Consider the following 24,967-nt stretch of genomic DNA (forward strand, 5'->3'; position numbering starts at 1 on the left):
GAGCCCCTCGTCAGGATCTGTGTTGACGGCTCCGAGCCTGGAGCCTGCTTCGGATTCTGTGTCTCCCGCTCTCTCTGCCCCTGCCCTGCTCGCTCTCTCTCTCTCTCTCTCTCTCTCAAAAATAAATAAATAAACATTAAAAAAATTTTTTTTTAAAACATAAAATAAAACTATCTCTAACAGTGAAAAGATGGACTGTGTCCCAGGAGAAGGGAATGTCAGGAATCAGGGAGTAGTTGGGAGGGTGTATGAGTTTACTTTGGTTTATTTCATTGTGGGGAGAAGACACAAGGCATTCCTTAGCCCTGAGCTCCTCCCACCTCCCTGGAAAGTCTGTCTAACTAGATGGGCATCAACTGCCATGTTTTCTGTCTCCTTTGCTGTCTGTTTATTGTGATGTTGTTTCTACAGATTTTGGAAATGACATGTGACTAGAGGTTGTTGATAGTTTCCCAATGTCGTCCTCCCCTTACTGTCCAAGAATCTCCCCGGCCACAAAAGACCCACACGCTGTCTATCGCCTCTTACCCAGGGGTGGCTAAGTGTCGCCTCCGTAAGGCCTTTTTGGTCGATTCAGACCAGCAGCAGGAGCCCCACAAGTTATCACTCTCCTCGGCACCCTGGGAGAGTCGGGGCTCCTCACTGAGGCAACAGCTGCACATTGGTTCTACTTTCAATATGGCGCCCTCATTGGATGCCAGTGGCCAGACTGACACCATGGCTCTGTCCAGCTGATGACATATTTGAGCAGGGCAAAGGCGGACCAGAAGGAAGACTGTGTGCACAGGGTAAAGGGCATGGGCTGCAGGGCCAGAGAGGATAGACTTGGGTTTCCACAGACTCCAGACAAGTTACTCCACCTCTGTTACCCCGTCTTCAAACAGTGGTCCACACAGTCCCTCTGGTCATGGAGGCTCAATGTGCTCGCGCTCATAGAGCACTTAGCACAGCACCTCCCCCACCGCGGGCCATCAGTGCTGGAGGCCATGTTGCTACTGCTGCTGACTACATTGCGTTTGGGCTGGTCCTCGCCTGTTCACTCCTCCCACAGCCCCGCGTCTGTTCCCGTGATGCTGTTCCAGCACTGGTGTTAGCCATGGAAAAAGGAAGCTGTAGGTGGTTATAATGGTGATTACTGTCAATGCTGATGTTTCAAGCTCCAAACTATAGCTTTCCTGATGAGGGAGAAGGTCCCCTGGACGGTGTGGGGTGGTGAAGTCAGCACCACCTGCACACAGAGAAGACCTGGGTCCTGATTCCAGATCAGCCACCTGCTAGTGGGGTGGCCTTCAGCACATTGTTTAATAATTCTGAGCCTCGGTCTCCTTATCTGGAAAACGGTCATAATCATCGTCAATCCATCCAATGAATTTTTGTTAAGTTTTCTTAGGTGCTGAGTACTGTGCTCAGTGCTGGAGATGCAAGGACAGAGAGAACTCATCCCTAACTCAAAGAGATCACCGTCTGGAGTTCTCTGCTCCAGAGAACAGAAATGAAGGGCACGGGCTTTGGAATTGGACAGACCTGGGTTCAAATGTCAACTCTGAACTCACTGGCTGTGTGATCCCAGGCAAGTTAATCACTTTTGCTGGTCCTTTAGCGCCCTCTTCTTAAAATGAAGATGGGAACAGCAACACCTACGTCATGGGTGGTTTTGAGACCTCGAGTTACATCATGATGTAAGGTGCTTAGTCCAACGCTGACGGCCAGTAGGCGCCCGGGAAGGGCTAGCTACGGTGACAAAGTGCGCTCGAGTGTGGCCAGAGCCGAGCGGGAAGTCTGTACTGCTTCCAGTGGATAATCATCCAGGGAGCCAGGGGTGTGGGAGTCGGGAGAGGCTTCCTGGAGACTGTAATGTCTGGACAGAATCTTGAAAAATAAGTAGATGTCTGCCAAAAGGGAAGGGAGAACCAAGAAACCCCATCAGGGAGCTACGGGAACTTCAGGATGCTAGGAAGACAGGGTACAGGGCAGGGTGGTTGGAGGGTGGAGGTTTGGCAATGCCAATGGGGATAAATGATGGCCAGAGTCAGGAACCAGAGCACTGAGGGTCTTAAATGAAATTCCACAGAGCCCTGGCTTGATTCTCAGGGGACTGGGGATTGAGGACTCTTGAGAGCAGAGGATGACGCCATTAGATTACCATAGAAAGGACGGATATCCACGGAAAGGTTCTAAGGACAGCAGGGTGCTGGATGGTCTGGAGCGGGGCAGGCCTGGAGCCTGGGAGCTCGGTGAGGAGATGTCATCACAGCCCCGGGGAGAGGAGAGGGAGAGAGAAGGGGGACTGTACCGGGGCAGAGCAGTGATTGCAGAAAGGGGCCATCCAGTGCACCCTCCCAGGTAAGCTGTGTTTGCTGTCACCTTTCCCCATCCCTGTGCCCTTCCGGTGTCTCCCTTTCCTTCCCTTCAACACCCCTGCACCCCTTCTCTCACTGCCTGTTCCTTTAACCTCCCTCCCCTCCTCCCTTTCTCTCTCTCCCTCTCTCTCTTTCTCTCTCTGTCTCAGAGCTTTGTTTGGAGGAGGGAACTGGAAAACCCAGCTTTGGTTTAATCCAGACGTGCAACATTTCAGGGGGCGGGAGCCAGAGAGAAAAAAGGGGACACGGAGATTCACTCTCATTCCAGTTTTTCTTTTTAACTTTTTTTAAATGTTTATTCATTCTGGAGAGAGAGAGAGAGAGTGGGAACAGGGGAGGGGCAGAGAGAGAGAGGGAGACACAGAATCCGCAACAGCCCGACGCAGGGCTTGAACCCACGAACCATGAGATCATGACCTGAGCTGAAGTCAGACGCTTAACCGACCGAGCCGCCCAGGCTCCCGACCCGTTCCAAATTTTCTGAAAAGCAATTCCCTTTTGGCAGCAGGACAAACTCCATGGGAGTCAGAGATGACACCGTCCCTACACGGGGGTGCTCACCACCTGCGCAGGAGAACGCATACGCACCAGGAATTCTAGGACGGTGCAAAAAGTCTCACAGCGGAAGTCTGCTCAAAATCCTGCGGAACCATGATCCTAACGACCGATTTACTGAGCTTATCCTAAGTTTCGGGAACGGTGCTCAGCCCGTTTCATAAACTACCCCATGAACGCCTCAGAAAACACCGCCCGTCTTGTTTGCCACGGTGTCCTCGCAGCTTAGCACGATGCCTGGCACGCAGGGGACACTCAAGAAGCATTCCGCTGAGAATAGCAGCCCCGTGGGGTCTCGGAATTACCTCCAGCTCACAGATAAGGAGACGGAGGCTCAGAGAAGTGAGATCCCAGGTCCACGTTCACAGAGAATGTAGCAGAGCTGGGATTTGGCCCGGGTCTGGCTCAGCCCGTGACCTCGAAGGCAGTGCCCTGGGGCTGATTATAGGAAAAGAAGCAATGCATGGTCTTGGGGAAGGATGGGGTTGAGAAAGGCTTTCCAAGGGAGGTGATTCTCAAGCAGGCCCTTGAAGAAGGAGCTTGCCAGGGGGACAAGCAGAGGAGGAGCATCTGGGAGGACGGGGTCGGGGCTCGGGGGGGCAGTGGGGGAACCCAGTGCCGTGTGGCTGAACATCAGCTCATCTGGAGAAGAGACAGCAGCAGGTAGGGCTGGGAATGCAGGGGCAGCGGGACGATCACCGGGGAGACTCAGAGGCCCATTCCCCTTCCACTTCCCTCTGTGGCTCTGATCTGGAAGATTCCTCTGAACGGTGCAGGCGGTGGTTACGCCTGTGTTTGATTTATTTTATAGCTGGGGTTCCGGAACTCTTGTCTTGGCTGCAACATATAATGTGGAATTTCCCTCCCGAGCAATTCTTCATCGTTGGCAACCCACCGGAGCGTGATTTTGGCACACTTGGGTGACGTGGCGGGGTCTCAGCTGGTGCAAGCCCGGGACGCCCCATGTTGCTGCCCCAAATGCTCAGCCAAGGTGCGGGGGCTCCTACCAGAGGGGTCAAACCTGCCACTCTCCTCAGCGGTGGCACCAGGAACACATCTTTGTTTTTCCCACGTTGCCTTTAACTCCTCCACCGAGAGGAGGGGGAGAGCTGGGATACCGAGTGTTTTTGTTTGTATCTGTGTTTCCATGACTCGTGATGTGACTTCATCTCTCCTGGGACACGTATCGCTTTCTACCTACAGGTCATGAAAAGGTACAGGCCTCTGAATCAAAACTGAGTTGGATTCTAGTCTCAGACGTCCCAGATTGATTTACTCTAGGACCTTGAGGAGGGGAGCGTCTTAACCTTCCCTAAGTACTGGTTTCCTCGTCCGCAAAATGGAAGCGATAGTCATATGTACCTTAGAGGGATTTTATAAGGTTTTAGCAATTACCTGGGTAAAGCACCACGGGTGGCCCATTGCAGGTGCTATGGACTCAATGTTTGTGTCTCCTCCAAATTTATATGCTGAACCCCTAACCCCCAGTGTGATGATGTTCGGAAGTGGGGCCCTTGGGAGGTGATTAGGGTTAGATGGGGTCAGGAGGGTGGGGCCTTGGTCTAATGGGATTAGTGTCCTTTAAAGAACAGACAGGGTCCACCCTCCATCTTCCTGGCTTGCAGAGTAACTTCTACGCGCTAGATGCCCCATAAATGTTCGTGGAAGAATTCGGCAGTTGGCAAACGTGTGAGCAAATGGATGAGCGGGTGAGTGGGCGAGAGGCAGAGAAGCGGCCCATGGAATCCACTGACTGGAGCAGCAGATTCTCTTTCCCCCACCTCTTCCAGGGTACGAATATAGATCGACCTAGAGGCTGACCCTCACAAGCCCCTCCTGGCTCTCTAGAAGCCTTGCGGGGTGGCCTGGCCTGGGTACTGCCGTGGCTCCTTGCTCCAGAGTCAACCACAAGGCCCTGAAACTCCCTGTCTACAAAGAAGGTCCCCGGGTCAGCTGTGAAGAGAGAAGGGCCCCCAACCCAGGTGTGAACAGAGAAGGACCCCCTCCTCAGGTGTGAACAGAGAAGGATCTCCACCTCAGATGTGAACAGAGAAGGGCCCCACCCCAAGTGTGAACAGAGAAGGGGCCCCCTCTTCAGGTGTGAACAGAGAAGGGCCCCACCCCAAGTGTGAACAGAGAAGGGGCCCCCTCCCCAGGTGTGAACAGAGAAGGGCCTCCACCCCGGGTGTGAACAGAGAAGTTCCCCCTCCTCAGGTGTGAACAGAGAAAGGTCCCCACCCCAGGTGTGAACAGAGAAAGATCCGCATGTCAGCTGTAAACAGAGAAGGGCCCCACCCCAGGTGTGAACAGAAAAGGGGCCCCCTCCTCAGGTGTGAACACAGAAGGATCCCACTCCAGGTGTGAAGACAGAATGTCCCCACCCCAGGTGTGAACAGAAGGGTGCCTACCCCAGGCCTGCCAGGATGGGCTCTCCCTAGAACACAAAATTTGCTTAAAGAAAGCCCAGAGTTCACCGTATTCACCATTTTAGTTCTAAAGAGGCCCTCGGGTTCCCCAGCCCAGCCCCCACCCCCCACCCCCAAGTTAGAATGCTGGCATTGGGTCAGTGGCCTTTGTTGCCCTGTCCCCAGATATCACCTCCTTAGCCCCCTTTCCCTCACCTCCTCCTCCCCAAGTCTCCACAAAAACACCATTTGTGGGAGCTAGGCTCCCAACCTTGGCACAGAGCCACGAAGTGAAGTAATTGTGCAATTAGAACTTAATTGCTGGATTTAATTTCGGGTTTTTTTTTTCTTTTTGTCTCAATTGTTGAAAAAGTGCAGTTCCCGCCTTCGAATGTCTGATGAGTTCCTTCTGTCTGCCCCAGGAAGGGATGGGGTTGGGGGAGGGAGAGGCAGAGACAGCCCAGTGGATTTTGCGTCTCGAAGAGAATTTACAAAGTTAACCTTCCCCAGGGGCTGGACGCCAAGAAAGAAGGAGAACTCTAACTCCAAGACTTGGTGGCAAAGGACGTTGTCCCTTAAGGCCAAATTTTCAGTGACCTTCGATGACAGCGGCGTGTGAGCCTGGCAGACGTGTGGCCTGTCGCTGCCACCACTCACAGAGGATCTCCGGGGAGCGCGGCACCTTGCACTGTCCCATCTACATCCTCCCGACCACCCTACCACCTACCACCAGAGGGTCACGGTCCATCCCGTGGGGAGACATGAGGAAGCCGAGACTCACTGGGCTTCAGCACCTTGCCCAAGGTCACACAGCTGGTGCTGGCACGTGAAAGCAGCACCCCACTTCCAGCAAAGGGCCCGGCAAGTTCTCCGGGACCCGGGGGCCACTCCGGAAAAGATGGTGATCTGCATGGATCTGGAAAATGAGAGGGCGGGCTCACTCTCCCTCCTTCCTGCTCAAGAGCAGGGAGGCCCTACGACCCACAGCCTGCACACCCCCCTGCTCAATGGTGCCACACATCACAGGCCTCTGTAACCCACCCAAACTGCATCATTCCTAGGGCAGCTCCCGCCCAAACACCTTCCTCCCAGGCCCAAGACTGGCTTCCATCACAATGCGCAGCTGCTGGACCCCTTAGCAGGTTCCCGGAACCGGGGTGTTCCTGACAGCAAGAGCTCTAGGAAGGCGCATTTATCTGCACACCCGGCTCAGGGTTCCTAAGGCAGAACCTCTGTGTCACTTATCACCGTGCCATCATGAAGGCCAGGTCATTCAGGGATTCGCTACACGACACGCACTCGTCAGAAATCACAGCACTCACGTGGCCCCTTTTGCTCCTGTCACAGTTTTAATGGAAAGTGTCGCGCCCTGGCCATATTCTCCGATAGCCTCCAACAGGGCCAAGTCCTCAGATGTTTCCGCAAACCACGGCCCCCTGGCCAAATACGTTCCCCTGCCTGGTTTTGAGCGGCCTCAGGCTTAGAGTGGTTTTTGGATTTTTCAATGAGTAGGAGACAGCAGAGGAACCGATAAACAGAAAAGAAAAATAGTATTCATGACATAGGAAAATCATATGAGATTCCAATTTCAGTGTCAATAAAGTTTTATTGGAACACAGCCACGCTCGTTCATTTGCATATTATACGTGGGGTAGTTGTGATAGTGACTATATGGCCTGCAAAGCTTGAAATATTTCCTGTCTGGCCCTTAACAGGAAAAGTTTGTCACCCCTAGTCTAGATCCTTAGAGCACTTTGGTACCCAGTCTATACTTCTTTCCCAACCCGTGTGACAGATACCTCCACAAGCCTGGGCTCCTCTCCCCATTACATGGGACTCTGAGCTCCTGCCCATCCACACTAATGCCCGCCACAGGGCCCAGCAGGTCTGATAGGACACTCACTGGCCCACACGTGTGGGCCACTGTCAGCAGTGAGAATGGCCCAGTGACGGAGTGTAAGCTTTGACTTTCGGCTACTGGCTTCTCCACTTACCCCCTTGGGTCTCACTCAGCTCCCTCCTGTGAACAGGGAGGGAGTAGTAATCAAGCCCACGGCACCGGGCAGATGTAAGGATTAAATCAAGGATTTGGTTACAGGGCTTAGCACAGTGCCTGCCACACGGTGAACATTCAATAAATGTTGAGCTGTGGCTGATGCGTTACAGAGACAAGAATGTGATCCCCAAACCTTTCTCGGGAGCATTTCTCAGAGTGACTGGCCCGTCTCATGTCTCCAGTTCTCTTGCCCACCTTACCTCCTTCTTTCCTCCCACCACCCAATTCGTGGGTTTTCCCTAAATATTTCTAACCGTTGTCTATGTGTCCCTTGCTGCGACTTAAAATGCTTTACAACTCAATTATCCTGGCTGTAAAATGGGCACAGGGCTTCCTCCCAATCTACCTGACAGAGCTGCTGAGCAAAGAGACAGGGCAGAGGGTTTAGAAAAACATTTGTGGGGGCGCCTGGGTGGCTCCATCAGTTAAGCGTCCAACTTTGGCTCAGGTCACGATCTCACAATTTGTGAGTTCGAGCCCCGCGTCGGGCTCTCTGTTGTCCGCGCGGAGCCCGCGTCAGATCCTCTCTCTCTCGGTCCCTCCCCACCCTTGCACGTGCACGCATGCACACGTGCTCTCTCTCAAAAATAAACACTAAGAAAAAAAAGAAAATTAAAAACAAAGAAATATTTTGTGAAGTGCAGGGCCCCCTGCAGATGTTCCTTGTGATTCTTAGTATCTTGGGAGGAAAGGAGATCCGAGCTGTGAGTTGAATTGTGTCCCCCCCACAAAATATATAATCAAGTCCTAACCCCCAGTACCTGTGAACGTGACCTTATTTGGAAACTGAGTCTTTGTGGATGAGGTCCTACTACATTAGGGTCCTCAAAAGAGGAGGGAAATCGGGACGCAGAGACAGAGAGAAGAATGCCTTATGACAAGGGGGATGGCCACAGGAGTGATGCCAAGCCAGGGAACGGCCAGGACGGCCGGCAACCATCAGAAGCGAGAGAAAGACGGGAAGGATTCTTCCCTAGAGCCTTCAGAGGGAGCACAGCCCTGCTGACTCTCATGCTCAGCTTGTAGCTTCCGGAACTTTGAGATGGTGCATTTCTGCGTGAGCCTCCAAGATCGTGGCTGTTATGGTGGCCCGAGGAAACTCGTATGAGTACGACGAACCTCTTACCGGTGAAGCCCCCAGAGCTACCCTCCGTCGGTTTACTCCGGCCAGGCCCCCTCCGGGCAGGGTTCCCCATTATGCCAGCCCCCAGACCACGACGAACACAAGGTAGTGTGCCACACCAGGACCTCAGCACGGCAGATGCCGGGGGCACAGCTGCTGACGTCGAAAGGCACCGTGCCAGCACTCTGTGATCGAGCCAGGCCTTCCTCGCTGGTGGCCTTTGTTTGCTTGAGAAGGAGCGGGATGGAAAAGAGCCCATTTGAAAATGGGGCTGGGCTTCTGCATGACGCTTAGAGCTCATCAAGCCCTAATAAAAGTGAAAAATTACCTCTGGTGTCCCCAGAGCCAGAATTCATCTGTTATTAATGAAACCCACCCCAAAATAGGGCTCAGAGAAATGAGCCTCAGACAGATTTTTTTTTTTTTTTTTAAACAGTGAAAGAGAGTGTCCACCCATGACCTCTGGGCTCGTATCGGGAGGTGTGCTTATCCACCTTCTTGCCTATACCATTCCATCCCTCTGTCTGAGAAGGTCGCTCCCCAGGCCCAGATCTAATCCAGCTCAAATGCTGCCTCCTCCTCCATGAAGCTTTCCAGGATGTACTCCAACCAGGGCTGGCTTCCTAGATCTGTGACCTGTGCCGCCACACAGCCCCCTGAGCTCGCAAGGACCCACGGTTGAGTTAATGCCCTGCTGTCACGGTCTTGAAACTCCTAATCATTTTCAAACAAGCGGCCTTAGATTTCCATTTTGCACTGGGTCCCACAAATTCCGTAGCTGGTCCGAAGTCCTACGTTCTCCAGCCAACCAGGCAGAGCAATCTCTCCTCCCTCTGGACCCTCGAGATACCCACTGACCCATAAATCTCGCCATTATTCACTCAAGGAATAGCATCAAGCACCAGCTGGGCAGCGTGACTCAGCAGCCAAGAGGGTAATTCCAGCCCCCCGTCACACTCCAGGGTGAGGCAGACAAATCGAACACAAGAAGGGCAGGGGCGCCTTGGTGGCTCAGTCGATTAAACATCCGACTTCAGCTCAGGTCATGAATGATCTCCGGTCCGTGAGTTCGAGCCCCGCGTCGGGCTCTGCGCTGACAGCTCAGAGCCTGGAGCCCGTTTCAGATTCTGTGTCTCCCTCTCTCTCCGCCCCTCCCCCACTCACACTCTGTCTCTCTCTCTCTCTCCCTCAAAAATAAATATTTTAAAAATTAAAAAAAAACACACACAATAAGGGCAGATTCAAAACCCTCTTACTTTCTCAAAGTGAGCTTCAATTTCTACGTATGTGTAGATTCTATATACTCGTCACTTCTGCCCTAATAATACTTCAACGGCTCCTGCAATAAAGACCAAAAAATCCCTAAGTCGGCCTGTGGGACGTGACATACCCCCCACACCCCACCCCCATCTCCTTCTGTCCCGGCCGGGCGCCCCCAGGCTTCTCATACTCGGTGTGAGTCTGTTAAGGCTGCCACAGACCGGGTGACTTACACGACTGAAACCGATTCGCTCACATCTCTGGAGGCCAGAGTCCAAGATCGAGGATGTCAAGGTGGGATTGTCCTGAGGCTTCTCCCCTGGGCTTGTCGATGGCCGTCTTCTGCCTCTGTCTTCATGTGGTCTTGGCTCTGGGCACACGCATCCCTGGTGTCTGAGCCTCTTTTGGTGAGGACCCCAGTCATATTGGATTAGGACCCCACCCTTGTGACTCATTTAGCCTTAATTACCTCCTTAAAGTCCCCACCTCCAAATGCCATCATATGGGGGGTTAGGGTTTCGACACACGAATGGGGAGTGTGGGGACACAATTCAGCCTGGAATATACTCCCTGTGTCACAGGCACATGAAGTTTTCTCCGCTCAAAATGCTCTTTATTTCATAAGCTCCTGTGTGTCTATCAGGTCTCAGTGCCAACATCGCCGCCTCCCAGAAGCCCTCCCAGGTTGCCCTGGATCCTCCACCATCTCACCCCACCCAGCACCCCAGCCTGCACTCCACCTTCATGTGACTATCGGCTCGCCTGCGCCTCCTCCATCAGACTGTGAGTCCTGCTGCCGCCTGAACTCACGCTTCTCCCTCCTGTTGGATCTCCAGTCCCCAGCCCTGCTCTGGGAATATCGAAGGCGCCTGACTAATAGATGCTGAACTTACCTTGACAAGAGAAACCATCAGCTCCTGATGAGAACAAGACCCCCCTGCAGCCCCCCAAGACACTTGGCAATTAGTGAACACGCCATTAGGTAAACGGTCAGCCACAGGGAACGCGTCAGCTCTGCTCCCATGTCTCCCAGATTCCGCCCCAGATCCTAGATTTTAGTAACTATAACCCAAACATACCAGCTGGATATAAGATCTAGTTCTTATCTTGTGATGGTCAATTGCTAAATATTAACAGCCATCATTCACAAGGAGAATTTTTATGTGCCAGGAATTAACATATATGTGTTATACATGTCATTTCATTTAAATTTTATCAGACTTCTGGGAGTGCCTGGGTAGCCCCATCAGTTGAGCATCCATCTGGCTTTGGCTCAGGTCCTGATCTCGCAGTTTGTGAGTTTGAGCCCCGCGTCGGGCTCTGTGCTGACAGCTCGGAGCCTGAAGCCTGCTTTGGATTCTGTGCCTCCCTCTCTCTCTGCCCCTCCTCTGCTCTCTCTCTCTCTCTCAAAAATAAATAATGAGCATTAAAAAATTAAATTTTATCCTAATTCTGTAAGATATTTAACCTATTTTTAGGTAAGAATTTGAGGTTTAAAGAGAATATCAATGAGAATTCTTTTTGGTGTAAGTGACAGAACATCCAGTTCAAACTGGCTTAAAAGAAAGAGGAAATTACTGGGTCTCATAACTGAAAAGACCAGAGGTGGACGAGAAGGGCTTCAGGCTCTGTGTGATCCAGGAGCTCATAAAGGTCATGAGGATGCTGGCCCCATTTCTCTCTGCTTCTTCAGGCCTTTCCTTCCTCTGTGCTTTAATCTTCAACTTCAGAACTTCTTGATCACGAATCTTTGCTCATTACTGTTTTCCAGGGGAAAACACATAGTCTTTGCAAGAAGGCCCGACAAAGCGGTCTCTTTGCATCTCATTGGACCACACTGTGATTAAGTTAAGGACCCTGAAATGAAGATTTTTCCTGGCTCATCTGGGTGAGCCCTGAGTGCCATGACAAGTGTCCTCACAAGAGAGAGGCAGTGGGAGATTAGACACACCCAGAACAGGAGGCAATGTGACCATGGAGACAAGATTAGATTTATGGAGCCACAAGCCAAAGAATGCCAGGCAGCCACCAGAAGCTGGAAGAGGCAAGGAATGGATTCTCCCCTAGAGTCTTGGGGTTTGGCCCAGCAATGTTGATTTCGGACTTCGGACCTCCAGAGTTGAGACAGGATACGTTTCTGTTGTTTTAAGCTATGATGCTCTGATCGTTTGATATAGCAGTAATAGGAAACGAATACATCACCTGACACCCACACACTTCTGGGCAAGGGCACACAGGACACGTTCATGTCACCATACAACCTCAGCTGGGCACATGGTAGCTTCTGGATGTTGCTAGGGCCCCTCCCGGGACTTCGCGTTTGGCTTTGCAAGCAAGGGGGCCTCCGAGGAACAGGGTCGCTCTGGCCAGGTGCTGAGGCCAGACTGCAGAGGGGCACGGGCTGAAAGAGGACACCTGGAGGGAGAGCCTCTCCCTGAGCCGCGTCACAGGTGATGCGGTGGGGGTGGGGAGAGGGGGTCTGCTCAGGTTCTGGATACCTTCTGAAGGTCGAACCGGTGGGCTTTCCAGATGGGATGAATGTGGCATGCGAGGCACGGGAAGAAGTCAAGGATGACCGCACGGTTTTGGTCGGAGCAGCTGAGAGGATGGTGTTGGCTGTGAACGGAGAGAAGGAAGCGTAATACCCAGTATCACACGGTGTCCCCACAGCCCCATAACACAGGAAAGCCCTCTGGATTCTGAGTCCCCGGAGCGTGTCCATAATTTAAAAAGAGGTGGAATCATCTCTGTCTTGATTTTTTTCCTCTCTCTCTCTCTTTTTCTTTTTTTTTTTTGCCTTTGCTCTTCCCTGTAGACCTTTCTCTTCCCTGCAGCTGCTGTTTTCCCCAGGAAACACCTGTTTCTCCCCACCCCACAGGTGATGCTCTCACCTCCCAGGATGCCTTCCCTTCGCCCCAGCTTGGTCTCTGTGCTGCCTTTTAAGGACCCAACTTGTGTTGCAAGCTGTCCCCTGGTCTCCCTGCGGATTGAGGCAGAGGGGCTTTTGAGGAGACTTCCCAGCTGATTAAGTGGCTTGGTCCCCACCCCCAGCCCCACCCCCCCTCCTTCTGTGCTGCTGACAGCCTGCTCCTCCCACAGATTTACAAGGAAGGGGTGTGGGGGGGCGTTGGGGATGAGCTGAAAGCTTGAAGCCTGAAATGCCAAAATCTGCACTGTCTCTAAGGTGGTGTTCGGGAACAGGAATCCGACAGCCACAAACCGAAACCCCTCGTAGATGCTGTGTATATGTGTACTTGTGTGTGGATATGCGTGCGTGTGTCCATGCATGTGGAGGCGGGGCGAGGTAAGGGTCTAGTGTCATTACGAGTTCTAGAGACTAAACCATATTCTCCAGGGGAAGTCACAACATACAACTAATGAATCTGTTGTCTGGTCTGGGTGAAAGCATTTATTTGCTCTGTTAAAACCTCTCCTGAACTAAATGATAATCATAATCTCGACAATGATAGCTGCAGCCTCTGCAGTTGGTAGGTGCCCCTGTTACCATTTTACGGATGAGAAAACTGAGGCTGAGGTCATCTTCCCCGAGTCACTTGCTGGCTCTTTCCCGGCTCCGGTCCTCTGCACTTGACTATTTCCCCTGCCTGGCTTTCCTCCCACCGCCTGGCTCTCCCCTCCCCGGGCTCTTCGGCAGCTGTGTCCTCATCCTTCTCACCCTTCATGGCTCTGCTCAAATGTCGCTTCCTCCAGGAAGCCTCCCCTGACCATTCTCTACAGTAGACCCCCCCCCCCCACTCCTGGTTTCTATCCAATCACTCCATGTTCTTCTCAAAACTTGACGTGATCTAAGTTGTTATTGGTCATTTATCTACCTGATTAGAGTATGCCTTTCTCCCCTGGAAAATAAGCTCCCTCCTCCTGGAAGGTGGGCATCTACTCTGCCTTTTTCACTCCCACGGCCCAGAAGCTAGAGCAGGACTCAGTAAATGAAACTCTGGCCGGGTCCTCAATTTTACTGCACCGGTCCCAGCATTTTGTGCCTTCCTCTGCGTCACTGTTCACTGCACGGTGGGCCCCGTGGTAAGCGCGTTCCTGATCCAGACGGGAATGTTCCAGTGCTCTGAGCACAGAGCTCCTGTCGCTGTCCTGCAGAGAAGGCACCAGGTGCAGGCCGAGGTGACCGCGGGAGACCCAGCAGAGAGCATTTCGGTTTCTCAGAGATAAAGTGACCTGGGGCAGAGTGTTGGCTCCAAAAATAGAGACAAGGGGACTGATTTGAGAGGCGCTTAGGGGGTAAACGCAACAATACAAACCGGGGGAGAGGAAAGTCTCGAGGAGGACTCCGAGATACCTGGATGGAGAGAGGGAATACCAGAGGGGCTGACCTTGGGGTCACTTACTCCAAAGACACTTTTCTCCCGGGGAACAAAGGATGCTATAGCGTCAAAGGCTAATGTCCTGATGAAACGGCCTTCCAAAAAAATTACATTTTAGGTAAGCTTCTCAGCCTTTAAATGTCCAGGAGAAGTTTTTGCCCGGATGATGGACGTGTTCTATAATCTGTACTGTCTGATGTGGCAGGAGAGTCACATGTGGCTGCCGAGCAGCTGAAATTTCACCTAATTTATTCTGGTTTTGGCTGGTGGATACCATATGGGACGCCGCAGCTCTAGATGAAACGACCAATTCACGGGAAATATGGAGGGTATACTCGAGCACGTGAACGTGCAAGCAGCAAAGTCCACACGGGAGAGGCTCTCCGGGGCCCAAGCAAAAAATGGTTTCTTCTGCAAGTAAGTTGCAAGGGTTAAAAAAGAGAGAGACAGACGGGAAATCTGTACATTAAAGGATACTTCAATGACATATTAACCAATCACAATGTGTGGGTCTTGTCTAGATCTGACTCAAACAGAAGAATTATAAATAAAAGTACATTTATGGGGCCCCCGCAAGGCTTAGTGGGTTAAGTGTCTGACTTCCATTCAGGTCACGATCTCCGGGTTTGTGAGTTCGAGCCCTGCGTTGGGCTCTGTGCTGACGGCTCAGAGCCTGGAGCCTGCTTCGGATTCTGTGTCTCCCTCTCTCTCTGCCCCTCCCCCGCTCGTGCTCTCTCTCTCTCTCTCTCTCTCTCTCTCTCTCTCTCAAAAATAAATAAACATTAAAAAAATACATTTACTAAATAATTAAATACTTGAACACCATCCATACAATCGTTGATATTTTAAAAATAATTTTTAATGTCATAATGGCCTTGTTTATTAATAAACATAACCATGTTTATTATGTTTCAGAGATACATATTAAAATGCTATATTTATGGATCATGTAATACGACTCCCAGTATTGGCTTTAAAATAAGGGAGGGGAGGGGCGCCTGGGAGGCTCAGTCAGTTGAACGTTGGACTCTTCGTGTCGGCTCAGGTCACGATCTCACAGTTGGTGACATCAAGGCCCTCGCTGGGCTCCAAGCTGTCAGTGCAGAATCCTGCTTGGGATTCTCTCTCTTCCTCCTTCTCTGCCCCTCCAGTGTTCACACACACACACTCTCTCTCTGTCTCTCTCAAAATAAATAAACTTAAAAAAAAAAAAGAATTTAAAATAAGGGAGGGGAAATGGATAGCAGTGGGAATAAGACAGGATTATCCTGAGTTCATGCTGTTTTGGGAGACCATTGTGTCATTTTTGCCTATGTTAGGACTTTCCCCATAATTATAACATTAAAAATTATATTAAGCAACATGAACCTGCTCCCAGATAAAAGCTATTTTAGGCATAATCTTGCCAGGCCACCTGGGTCCCCTATGGATGTGCTATCATAATATCCCGTGTCCCTTCCCACAGCAACAGGACAGCATTTGAGTGACACCTCTCCTCCCCGACTTGCCAAACTTCTTTCCGGTATTGTAAAAGCAATGCTCACTTATTTTCACCCCTTAAAGGAAGGAAGATGCTCACTTATTTTCACCCCTTAAAAATCAGTCTCCAAAGGAGGAGCATTCCTCACTCTTTCCAAATGATTGCCCTCTGCCTCAGGATTATTTCCAACTCCATCTAAAAACATCTTGACCTACAGCCTCCCTCCTCCCTCCTCTCTTCTCCCTTCCCCCTCCCCCCACCAGCTCTGCATCCCCAGGGGCTGCACCACTTTGACCTCCCCTGGCAGTGCTCTCCTCCCTCTTGCCTCTTGCACGTGTGGTCTGCGCGTCTGGAACACCCCGTTGCATGATCGGCCCAAGAGGCAGAGCAGGTGCAAAGGCAGAGAGAGGGTCGAGCGCAGAACAGCAACTTGGGTTCCAGGAAATTTAATAAGCAACGTTACAAAACCGAGAGCCATCCTGGGCAGCGTAGCAGGGGACATCTTTCACAGGCGGCTGCCCTTTCTCTGCAGTGATTCTGGGCCATATGTCTGTAAGTACTAATTAGGATTCTAGAATTCACAGACACTGAGTATCAGTGGCTTCAACAAGACAAGAGCTGGTTTCTCACTCAGCAGGAGGTTTTCGGGGAAGGTGGGTTTCTCTGCCCCAGGATTGGGTCCAGTGAATCAACCAACTAAGTCTGATGCACAGTTTGGTAAAGGCTTCTCTGAAGTCCTGCACGAAGGACACACACCTCTTTGGGGAACCCATCCGTCTGGGCTCACGGTTGGATCTCGGCGTTTAGCACATTGCCGTCACATCCCGGCAGACCCCTGGGAGGTGCCGTGCTTTGCACACAACCGAGATTCAATAAATATTAGCTTAATTGATTTAAATATGTGCGCCTGCAAATATACGTGTATGTGTGTGTAAACGTGTTGATGCAGAGATCTCTGCCAAAACGACATATGGGAAAATGTGTCATCTCTGTAAGAATAGAAAACAAGGGAAGTGCTAGCCGAAAACTGCTCCATTGTTCAAATAATTCTTTCTCCAGTTAACCTTGGAGAAGAAACTGTCCATATCTGAACAGGACATTTTCAGGGCTTCTGTTTGCAGCCATCATGAAAGAGAGTCACACCCTCTCCTCCCGTTTTCTTGCCATCCTTCTGACCGTCCTTTTCAGATCTTTGTGAACCGTCTTCGTCTGCCTGTTTCTCAAATGGTGATGCTCCTGGGGGCTCTTGTCACCCTACCACACGCTCTCCCTGGTAGGCTCGGCCACTCCCGTGGCCCTGTTTGCCATCTATGTGCCCACATCTCCCCAGTGGATACGAGGAACCCAGATCGTTCCCAGAGCTCCCGTCCTGAACATACAGCTGCCCATGGTGGTGGTCATTTCCACAACGCCTCACCATGGTTCCGTCCTTGGGGAGACCTGCTTTGACCCCTGGCCCCTGATCGCCCCCCTCAGCTGCTTGTCTCTGGGGTTCCCTGGCCCTTGCAAGACAGCTCAAGCTCTGGTACTTTCCGGGCATCCACTTGGCTTGTGGGAACTCATGTTTTCTGGACACCAGAAAGCCTCTTCTGCTCTCTTCTCCAGCCCTACTCAAAGACGTGGAGGGGCTGGATGGGTCAGGCTGTTCCATGAGCAGGTGTTCAAGAGGGGAAGAAGATTCCAGGCTCATCACCTCACAGCCCCACCTAGCACTATGAGTACCTCCACACTGACCTGGGGACCCCATGCCCCACACTCCATGGGGTGCTGTAGAAAGAGCTCAGGCTCTGCAGCCTGCCTGGCAATAATGGCATTCACTAAGCCACCTACCAGACACGGGGCTGGGGCAAGTTACTTCACTTCTCTGTGCCTCAGTTTCCCTATCTGTAGAGTAAGACAGTAACGGTAACTGCCATAGGGGGTTGTAGTGCAGATTAAATAAGTCAGTAACTGTAAAGCGTCTAGAACCATGCCTGGCCCATAGCAAACACTTCAATTGTCTCTGTCAAGTACGTTAAAGAAAAAAATCACAGGAATTTGTTGAATGGACAAAGGAATGAAATGGAAGAATGAACATAGCCGAACCGACCTGGGTTCTAATCACAGCACTGCCCTGTATATGTTTTACTGGGAGTGTCTAAGAGGCCAGGGCCTAGGAATTCAAACAGACCACGAGTGTATTACTGATAAAGCGAAAGAGCCCAGAGACATTAAACAACTTACCTGTCACCACACAGATAGTATATCTTGAGCCCAACTCTGCTCTCAGACTTTCTCTCTTTTCTTTACAATGATTTAAATATAGTTTCAAAAAGGAACATACGTCCGGGGCGCCTGGGTGGCTCAGTCGGTTGAGCGTCTGACTTCAGCTCAGGTCATGATCAGGTTTATGAGTTCGAGCCCCGCGTCGGGCTCTGTGCTGACAGCTCAGAGCCTGGAGCCTGCTTCGGATTCTGTGTCTCCCCCTCTCTCTGCCCCTCCCCTGCTCATGCTCTGTCTCTCCCTGTCTCTTAACAATAAACAAAAAATGTTAAAAAATTAAAAATAAATTAAAAAGAACATATGTCCATGATTTTAAAAGGTTAAATATGCCAGGGGCACCTGGGTGGCTCCATCGGTTAAGTATCCAACTTCAGCTCAGGTCGTGATCTCACAACTCATGAGTTCTAGTCCCACATCAGGCTCTGTGCTGACACCTCAGAGCCTGGAGCCTGCTTTGGATTCTGTGTCTTCTCTCTCTCTGCCCCTGCTCATGCTCTATCTCTCTCAAAAATAAATAGACATTAAAAAAATTTTTGTAAGTTAAATGCTCCAGAAGTATGTATAGTAAAATCAAATTCCTGCTCCTCTCCCTGAGTCTCTGTCCCTGAGTGTGGAAGCCCCAGCCGGAGACGAGAACAATTTGTACATTTAGGAGCTTGTCACATGTCATTATAGAGCCGTCGCGTTGCTTTTAAAGGCCACAGAGTGTTTCACTGTAAGAGTGCCTGGCATCTCATTTAACCTGTCCTCTGTAGATACATATGTAAGTTATTTCTGATCTTTTACTACCCGTAATGTCCTTACGCACACGTCCCTGAGCAAAGGCATGAATGCGTGTGCAGGATGAATGCTGAGCAGTGGTGTCCCTGGTCAGGGGTTAGTGCATTTTCCTTTTTGAGAGAGCTCACTAAATGGCTTTGCCAAGAGGCTGTGCCTTCCAACAGCAGTGACGGGGAGTGCTGGTATCTCCGCTTAACGGCAGGTTCGCAGACGTCTTTATTTTGCCCGGTTTAACAGGTGAACATGACCTGTCACAGAAGTTGTAATTTGTGGTGTTTTTCCCCCCAACGGTGAGGGTGATCACCCTCCATATATTTAAAGGCCACGGTTACTTAGTTTTCTCTGAACTCAGAACTCTGTTCATGCCTTTCTCTTCTCTTTTGAGTTGCTAGTCTTTGTTTGTTTGTTTGTTTGTTTGTTTTTCAGAGAGCGAGAGTGAGTGGGGCAGGGGCAGAGAGAGAGGGAGAGAGAGAGTCCCAAGCACACTCCCCACTGCCAGCACAGAGCCCGAGGCAGGGCTCGAACCTATGAAACGTGAGATCATGACCAGAGCACTTAACTGACTGAGCCACCCGGCGCCCCTAGGAATGTTTGATTTCATGAAACGATTTATGCCAAGCTTCTTTTCTTATGTGGAGTCTGAACTTTTGTGTCAGGTTTAAAAAGACAAAGTCCTGGGCCGGTCGGCGGGCGACAGGGGCGGGGGACTCGGGCGGAGCCCCCGCGGCCGGGTTAGGGAGGGCCGGGCCCGCAACGACCGGTTACGCGCGCTGCCCTGGCGTCCCCCCCCAGATGTCACGAGCCGGGGGCCTCGTCATACTCCGGACGGTGAGCAGCCGAGCGCGCCGGGCCCCGGGGCCGCCCCCGACCCGCCGGGACGGGCTCCAGATTTTGGCTACGGAAAGGGGGAGATGCACTAAGCAAGGTCCGCCAGGAGGCACATTTTGGAGATCGATCAGCTTGAAGATCTTGCAGAGGCCGATCCGTTCTCCTTCAGAGAGTTTCTGAAAACCCCAGAACCTGGGCCTGTCGGGAGAAGACAACGCCAACAACAGGATTTATTCAAAGGAACCCGCAAGGCACCTGCCGGGACTGGGCCGCAGCTCCCCAACCCCCCAGACCGTGGGGTACGGCCTGGAATATCAGCAGCCGTTTTTCCAGGACCCTACAGGGGCTGGTGACCTTCTGGATGAGGACGAGGACGAGGACGAGGGGTGGATCGGGGCCTACTCGCCGTCCAGTGTGGAGCACGTACGGCTCCTCCTCCTCCACCCCGTGGGAGCTGGTGGGGCCCGAGACCCTGCCCCCGTGGATGCTGAGCGACCCTGACTCCCGCGCCTGCCTCTCTCTCCGGCGGGGAGCCCCAGCGCACACTTCGCGGCTCCCGGAGAGTCTCTGGGGGACAGGCGCCCGCGGACGCTGCAGATACGCCACGAAGCGCTGAAAGCTGAAAATCCTAGGCCGAGAGGAAAGCCGCCTGAGGTCCAGAGCTTCTCCGAAACTCAAGCAGAAACGGGGAGGACGCTGGAGCGGAAGCCGGAAGCGAAAACGATAAAGGCGGAAAGTGACGGCCGAGATCTGGAGTCAGTGGTCCAGCAGGGGCAGCAGCACCTGGCGCCGATGACAAACCGGGCCGTAAGGGCGGGAGGTCCCATCCTGAAACCGAAGCGGGACAGAAGCTCGCTGCAGGCCCAGGTCTCTAACTTCAAGCGCGAGAAGGCGGCCTTGCGGTCGGGCCAGGGCACCGCGCCTGCAGGGGGCGAGGCAGAACACCCACGTGGCCTCGCAGAACCTTCACGTCCGCAGGAACAACGCCCACTCCTCCATCCGGCAGCTGGTTTCTGGAGCTGAATCGTGTTGCCGAAATCCTTCAATCCGTAGACGGAATTTCCGAAATGCAAGATGAGGAAGAGGAGTCTTGAGAGCCGTGCGGTGCCTCCAGGTCGCAGCCCTGCTCCCCGCCCGGCCGCCGCCGCTCGCTGGGCTTGAAAATGCCGTTGTGTCTTTAAGTACGGGGTCCTCGGCCGTAGCGAAAGTATTGATCGGGCCGCTGATTTCATGACCTAAACAGCGCTGGCAGCCAGGGGCAGCGAGGAGCCCCCCGCGTGTGAGAGCTGCACCCGGTTTCTATGCGCCCCTTCCTGGTGAGCTCCTGCTACTTGACGGACTAGTGCTCCTTCAGGAAGACGTTTCTGTGAAAGCCGGTGGTGTTTTGAAGTGACTAAACACGAACACGACCGTTCCGTAGTAAGTGTTTTCCGTCGTCATTCCAGAATGTTAATCGTAAGGTAAGTTCAGTCGATCGATCGTCCTCGATTCCGTAAGGAGAGGGGGTAGGTGAGCCGCAGCTCCGTGCTCGCCTGCCAAGGCCCCAGTGCCTCCTTGGCCTCACTTGGTGCCCCGGCTGGCTCAGAGTCCACTCCTGGGGCCTTGGGGTCAGGGGCGGCTCGTACAGGTGGGACCTGAGCCTGGATGCCCGGAGTGGGGGCGCTGTTGTCGTTCCGCGGGGTCCCAGGTCACGCGGGCGCGCCACTGTGTGGGACCATCTCAAGGCATCTGTGGGCCTGCAGACTTGAAAAGCTGCTTTGGCTGGAGGGTTTTGATGCATGTTGCAAGTGGCATCTCGTACAATCAAGTTTGGAATTCAGGGATTTAGAGTGTGTGCGCAGGCTTCCCGGGTCAGCACGAGGTCTCCCAGGGTGCTCTTCCAGCTGCTTTGCAATGTAGGGGGGGCACCACACGCACCATACCCCTTTTTGGCCACTTTTCTCTAGATGTTATTTTTTTTTTAAATAAATTTCCTCTCTTCTGTTCAAATGGACAGCTTTCCTATTTAATAAATTGTAAAACTCAAACACACACACACACACACACACACACACACACAAAGTCCTTCCCCATTTGGATACTATTTAAATAAAATCTCCCACGTCTTTTTAAAAATACCTTTACAGTGGGGTTTTAAAAAATGTAGATATTTTCTCTACCTGGAGTTTATCTCGGTAGAAGTAACTAAGAATGGACGTGAACTTTGTTTTAGACGGCTACCACTTGTCTAAACCTAACACCACTTATTAAATCACCTCCTTTTCTCCCACTGATCTGAAATGTCCTCTTAATCACAAACTAAGTTTCTGCATATATTTGGATATATTTCTGGCTGTTTCACACGGTTTCATGGGTCTGTGTTCTACTCACACACCATTTACCAAACTGCTTCATTTATTTTAGCTTTATAAGGTAGTTTAATATCTTTCAGACCTAGACCACCTTTCATTATTCAGAATTTGACTATTCTCATCTTTGTCTTTTCCCATAGAATATCAGCATATTTAATTCCGGGGGGGGGGGCGGGGAATCCTATTTTTAATTGGAATTATGTTAAACTTAGAGATTAATTTAGAGACAGTTGGCATATACTAGTGTGGGTCTTCCTCTTATGGGGGCGTCTTTTCATTTATTCACATGTTTGTGTCTATTCCTTAATAATATCTTCAAATTTTATTCATATACATCGTACGCATAACTTGATAACTATGATGCGTGAGATCTGTTTGCAGCTATTGTGATGGACGTCTTTGTTTCGTTATATTTCTTCTATTACATTGACAGATACTCTGTTACCCCAACACGTAACTGAATTCTATTGTTGGCGATGTTTTCTAACTGAATAACCTGGATGTCGTTGAGTAGAGTACTCCTTGTTCCTGTTCACTCCTTCCTTCTTTGTAATTGCATCTACGATGCCTTGTGCCCATTGTCTAGTAGTGATAAGCATCATGGATATGTCATGTTCCTAACTTTAAGGAGACTGCTTTCTGGGGTTTCATGGGTAAGCACACAGGGTGCGTGTGTGTGTGTGTGTGTGTGTGTGTGTGTGTGTGTGTGTTCCCATTCCCCTACATTGCCCTGTGTGTGCCCCATTGTTTTTATAGCTGGGATTGGGAGAAGGGTGGCCCTAGAAAACAGAGGGCGAGCAGAACAGATTAGAAAATGAGCCAGGCAGGTGGGGTCTGTGCCTCCGGCCTGGGTACCCTCAGAGATGGCTCCTCCTCTGTCCTCATCCCTTGAGGTCTCTGACACCGCCCCCCGCACCCCCCACCATGACTTCCCTGGCCCTGGATCGTGTCCCCATCACAGAGTTCACCCGAACTCAGAGTCTAGTCCCAGCCCTGCCTCCTGTCCTCCTGAGCCTCACCTTCCCATCTGCAGAGTGACCTAATACCACGTCATCAGCTGGGCACGGAAGGCACTTTTGTGAACAGCGATGCAACCAGGACGCCTTTCGGCAGCTGGTGGTCCTGCGGCCACACACACTGTACTCACGATGGTGCCATCAGCGCTCCAGCCAGTGGAAGCTGAACAGAATCGTGTGCATGGAGAGGTAGGGGCTACACAACACGCTCCGACGGCGACCGTGAACCTCCCCGGTTCTGAGCCCTGGCTCTCAGCCCCCAGAGCAGAGGCCTGCTCTTCCCAGGAAAGGAAAATAAATGGCTTTGGCGTTTCTGACTGGCACCCTGGGGCCTTTGAGGGCAGAACTGCTTTATTCCAGCTCAAGCTGCTCAAGAAGAGCCTTGACAGCCACAGGCAAACCCTCCTGCAGCCAAGGTCAAGGCCTGTCTGTGCGCCACGCCAGCTGGGCAGCTCCAGACCACGAGAGGGTTTCTGCAGGGCAAAACCGGTCCCTTAAAATCTAGGCAGTGGGGCTCCTAGGTGGCTCAGTCGGCTAAGCGTTTGACTCTTGGTCTCAGCTCAGGTCACGATCTCACAGTTTCATGAGTTCAAGTCCTGCGTCGGGCTCTGTGCTGTCTCCTCTCTCTCTCTCTCTCTGCCCCTCCCTGCTCTCTCTCTCTCAAAAATAAATAAACATTTAAAATACTTTTAAAAACTTAAAATAAACGCTTTAAAAAATCTTAGCAGGAGCTTCAATTCAGGTCATGATCTCACAGTTCGTGGGTTTGAGCCCTGTGTGGGGCTCTGTGCTGACAGCTCAGAGCCTAGAGCCTGCTTAGGATTCTGTGTCTCCCTCTCTCTCTGCCCCTCCCCTGCTCATGCTCTGTTTCTCTCTGTCTCTCAAAAATAAACATTGAAAACAAATGTTTAAAAAAATCTAAGCAGCCTCTTCTAACCTCCAAAAACGCTTTTTAAAATGTAATAACACACAACAAATTGGGAGAGAAAAAAAAGATGTCTGCCACCATTATGAATATAAAGGATGCTGTCCTTGAGCAAACCGATAACACGATCATTAAGATCATCCATGGGTAAATGAACAAGGATATGAACAATTTCCAGGAGAAAAAGCTGGAAAACATACGAGTGTGTTTTTCTACTTTCTTTTTTACTTATTCCTAGTTTCTCGGTGTTCTGCAAAGACCTGTGATACTATTTTGGCGATCAGAAAAGAATTGCTTTATTAATCTAGACAGCTTTTTCAAGAAAGGCCTAAAGCTTCTTCCTTGCTGTCATGTTCTACGACAAATAGCACCCGACGTGCACTTAGGCATCAGAAGCCGACAGACATGCAGGAAGAGGATGCAGGTTTCGGTCCAGGGTCTTCTGTCAGATGTCCCGGGTTTAGGTACCAGCTTGGCTACCTAGCAACCGTGTGACCTCGATCCACACACTCACAGCTGGAGTAGCTCACATTGATGTAAACTGGGGGCGATCGTACCTTTAAGGGTTGTCGTGAGAAGTCAACGAGATGACGGACAGAAAGGACTCAGCACTGTGCCCGGCACGTGGTAAGCATTCAATAAATGTAAGACCACAATTTGCATAGTCACTATGATGGAAAAGGTTCATTCCAGGGGTGCCTGGGTGGCTCAGATGGGTAAGCGTCTGACTCTTGATTTTGGCTCAGGTCATGAGCTCACGGTCCGTGGGTTTGAGCCCCTCGTCCGGCTCTATGCTGACAGGGCAGAGCCTGCGTGGGATTCTCTCTCTCCCTCTCTCTGCCTCTCCCCACTCTCTCTCTCTCTTTCTCTCTCTCTCGTGCGCACACTCTCTCAAAAATAAATAAACAATAAAAAAGAAAAGAAAAGAAAAAGACTCCTTCTGGAGCAGGAATGAGCAATCAGATGTGATTTTAGTCCTAGTACAGAGTTTATGGTGTGGCCTTGGGTGAGTCACATCACTCCTGGGTCCCAGATGGTCTCCAAAGCCTCTTCCAACCCAGATATTCTGAGTCTTATGCTTAGACTGTCCCCGTTGACCTTCTGGGGGCTCAGCGAGCTCACAGCTCACTCTCCTAGTGACCACCCTCACCCAGGGGGACCCAGTAACATGGCACCTTGCAGACACGCTGTGGCTTGGAGCCCAGACTCTGAGGGTAGGAGGCTCTCCA

The 24,967-nt window shown here is 51.5% G+C and overlaps 1 pseudogene; it reads left to right on the forward strand.

Moving 5' to 3' along the window:
• Nucleotides 1-3,148: 3,148 nt before the first annotated feature.
• LOC106976880 (endosome-associated-trafficking regulator 1-like) lies at nucleotides 3,149-21,276 on the forward strand (annotated as a pseudogene).
• The last annotated feature ends 3,691 nt before the right edge of the window (nucleotides 21,277-24,967 follow it).

The sequence above is a fragment of the Acinonyx jubatus genome, chromosome F2, assembly GCF_027475565.1.
Source record: "Acinonyx jubatus isolate Ajub_Pintada_27869175 chromosome F2, VMU_Ajub_asm_v1.0, whole genome shotgun sequence".
Classification (NCBI taxonomy): domain Eukaryota; kingdom Metazoa; phylum Chordata; class Mammalia; order Carnivora; family Felidae; genus Acinonyx; species Acinonyx jubatus.